Source organism: Nannospalax galili, unplaced genomic scaffold (genome assembly GCF_000622305.1).
Source record: "Nannospalax galili isolate Female #2095 unplaced genomic scaffold, S.galili_v1.0 scaffold49, whole genome shotgun sequence".
Lineage (NCBI taxonomy): Eukaryota > Metazoa > Chordata > Mammalia > Rodentia > Spalacidae > Nannospalax > Nannospalax galili.
Window position 1 is genome coordinate 1,797,005 of NW_008359444.1, and position 4,029 is coordinate 1,801,033.

A 4,029-nucleotide genomic window follows, 5' to 3' on the forward strand; every position below is an offset into this window, starting at 1 on the left:
GAGGGAGGCTATGGGAGGGTGCCATCTGGGAAGTGGGTGTATAGTTGAATAAGATGGTTTGGGATGTTCTGTGTGACATACACACACACACAAAATCAACAAATTTTTAAAAATGTATTATATTTGAGGAGGAAACAATTAAAAGAGGGGCTAAAGATCCAAACAGAGAGTTCTCAAAGGAAGAAATAAAGGTGACTACGAAACATCTCAAAAAGTGTCCAACATCATTATTAATTAGGGAAATACAAATTAGAACCACCCTAAGGTATCACCTTACCCCAATCAGACTGGCTAGGATCAAGAGAACAAATGATAACAAATGCTGGTGAGGATGTGGAGAAAGGGGAACACTCATTCACTGCTAGTGGGATTGCAAGCTCATGCAACCTCTATGGAAAACAGTGTGGAGAATCTTAAAAAACTAAAAATGAACCTACCATATGACCCAGTTATACCATTCCATAGCATATACCCAAAGGACTCATCCTATTGTAGAGACACTTGTACAACCATGTTTGTTGCTGCTCTTTTCAAAATAGCTAAGAGATGGAAGCAACCTAAGTGTCCCTCAATTGATGAGTGGATAATGAAAATGTGGTTCATATATACGATGGAGTTTTACTCAGCAGTAAAGAAAGATGAAATAATGAAATTTGGAGGTAAATGGATGGACCTAGAAATGTTATACTGAGTGAAGTAACCCAGACTCAGAAAAACAATGACATATGTTCTCCCTCATATGTGGATCCCAGCACCAAATCCTTTTAAATTCCAGGTCCTTTTAATAAGATGATGCTATACAGCAGTCCCTTCTGCATGAAATAACTGTCATCATCATGACTTCAACTGAGCCTGATCGCTAAACATAGTCACAATTGGTCTTGTTGACAGTTGTGCTCATTCACTAAAGTGGCTGGAGTATCCAGCCACTCTTCCAAGCCAACTCTATGTAATTTCACCCTAATCACACATGGCCTCCTGGATTTGGGGAAGGTTAAATTATACCATCTAGGGAAGGCTAGGAAGAGAAAACATGACCCATGCTAGGTAAAGGCTTCCAGTGTGCATACCCACAGGTCACTATACACCTCAGCAACCCCTCAGTTCTCTCAGTAAGTAAGCTCAATAAATTCCCAATAGAGGGATGCTTTTGGAAGCCCTTATCAAGAAATTCCAATGGACTCTCATATGAACATTTGAAAATGGCCCTGTTCTGACTTATTTATAGTTCCCTGTCTAGAACTTGTAATGCTAATTAATCTTGCCTTTACTTCTCCTTCACATCTCCTATTCATGATTCAAGGACTTTCTTTTCTCCTTAGAGATAAGAGTTATGCAATTTGGGAGTCTTTTTGATAGACCCACTGAAGAGGTATTCCAATTGTCTAACCCTGCATCCCTGTTCATCATGGAAGAAGCCAGAGTGGTCTGTGTCCCAATTCCCTATAGACAAGCTGGGTAACCTCTTCAGAGGATGGTGTGACATCATGTACTTGTTATTTGACTTTTTGTGGTTTATTTATTCAGATTGTGAATGTTTTCAAAATTTTTTCTACAATGTGTATATGCAAATGTTTAAATATGCATTCATACCTGTTTGTTATGTGCTATATAAATACTTCTTACATAACTTTTTTTTGTGTAAAAGTAAGGACTGGTAGGTACTGACATTCATATAGACATAAACATGAATATTATGCCAAAAACCCGATAGAAATAAATAAATGAATCACAGAAGAAGAAAGAGTACATGAAGTTATCAGAAAAATGTGATGGGAAGATATGGGAGGATTTAGAGGGGAGGGAGTGGGCATGGATTTGATCAAAACACCTTATATGCATGTGTGAAATTCTCAAGAAATTATTTATTAAAAACCTTACCTAGGCACATTTGTTGTGTGCACATTGTATTCCACAATATAATATAAACAATAAAAAAGAATCATAAACACTACTAATGTTTTTAATAAAGATTTGTTGGGTTCATTGAACATGGTGGCAGTTTTTGAGGTCTTCTGTGGTCTCCTCTCCAGCAGAACCAGGCATACATGTAACCATGTTTGAGGGACCTACATTGATATTGATCTTGGCTCCCTCTACTCATGTGTGGGTGTCTTCAAGCATGGGAAAATGGAAAGAACTGCCAATGACCAGGGGAACCTAACCATGACAAGCTATGTTGCTTTTACTGACCCTGAGTGATCGATTAATGATGTTGCAAAAATTACGTTGTCATGAACCCCATGAACAGTGTTTATGCCAAACGTCTAGTTGGGTACAGGTTTGATGATGCTGTTGTTCAGTCTGATATGAAACACTGGCCCTTAATAGTGGGGAAAGATGCAAGCAGGCCCAAGTAGAAAGTTCCTGTCCAGAAGAGGTGTCCTCTATAGTTCTGACAAAGATGAAGGAAAATCCAGAAACCTACCTTGGGAAGACTGTTACCAATGTGGCCACAGTGCCAGCTTACTTTTAATTATTCTCAGTGGCAGGCAATCAGAGCTGCTGAAACCACTGCTGGCCTCAGTGTACTTAGAGAAGAAGATTGGGAGGTGGCACTTTTGATGTGTCAATCACTATTGAGGATGGAATCTTTGAGGTCAAATCTACAGCTGGAGATACACTTAGGTAGAGAACACTTTGACAACCTAATGGTCAACCATTTAATTGCTGAGTTTTAATGCAAGCATAAGAAGGACATCAGTGAGAACAAGGGAGCTGCCCACCATCTCTGCACTGCTTGTGAATGGACTAAGTGTATCCTCTTCTCCAGGCCAATATTGAGATTGATACTCTTTATGAGGGAATTGACTTCTGTACCTCCATTACTTGTGCTTGATTTGAAGAGCTGAATGCTGACTTGTTCTGTGGCACTATGGACTGTGTAGAAAAAGTCCTTCGAGATGCCAAACTAGACAAGTCATGGATTCATGATATCATCCTGGTGGGTGATTCCACCCGTATCCCCAAGATTCAGAAACGTTTACAAGACTTCTTCAACAGAAGAGGACATTGGATCCCCTGGAACTGGAATTATAGATGGTTGTTAGCCACCATATGGGTCCTGGGAATCAAACCTTGATCCTCTGCAAGAGCAACCAGTGCTCTTAACTGCTATTTTCAGCATATTGTATTTCTGTTATTTAAAAATTGTTCCACTGACATTTAGCATTGTACATATTTTTGTGGTGAATTATGATACATATATATATATATATATCTTTAAATCTGATAAGCATGTGTACCTAATCAGAAGTCTTATCATTTTCTTAAAGTGAATGCATTCAAAAGGTGTTCTGGTAGATTCTTTGGAAATTTACAGTTCATTACCTATGGGCTCCTTATTTACTTATTTTTCCTTCTTAAATATAACCTAGTGCCCATTGATCAACTTTTCCCCATCTCCCCCCTCCCCTGATCTTTCCAGTCTTTGGTACTCACTATGTTAACCTCAAATTATATGAAATAGCTTCTCAGATTCCACATATTAGTGATACTGTGCAATGTTTGTCTTCTCTTCCTGGCTGTTTTCATTTAGCATAATGACTACGAGTTCCTTCCAAGTTGTTGAAAATAACAGGATTTCATTATCTTCTGACTAAATAGTAAACACATATATTTTCTTTATCAGTTCATCAGATGATGGATGGTTAGGTTGGTTTTATACCTTGGATCTTGCTAATAACATTGTAATAAACAATGGGAGTATAGATTCAGTACATTTTAAAATTATTTTCTTAGCGTAACCTTGGGTATTATAATTTATATCATATTTATAGCAATATATTTTGAGTTAATATCGATTTGACTTCCATAATTTTGTGCTATGCAAAATTCTGTTCCTTTATTATTTTTCTTCATTTATGAAATGTTTACAAATTATAATTTCTATTTTATGTGTTTTAATTAGGGTTTACGCATTTGTCTTTTATATCATGTAGGAGAAAAAGAAGTTGCATTTCAAAATTAAGTCAGTGCTGACATCCATGTTTCCTAATGTACTTACCTGTGCCACTGTTCTATTTTTCT

General features: G+C 37.4%; 1 pseudogene; it reads left to right on the top strand.

Annotated features, from left to right (window-relative positions):
- LOC115068488 overlaps nucleotides 1-3,001 on the top strand; it is a 14,509-nt pseudogene extending 11,508 nt beyond the window's left edge.
- Nucleotides 3,002-4,029: the final 1,028 nt, after the last annotated feature.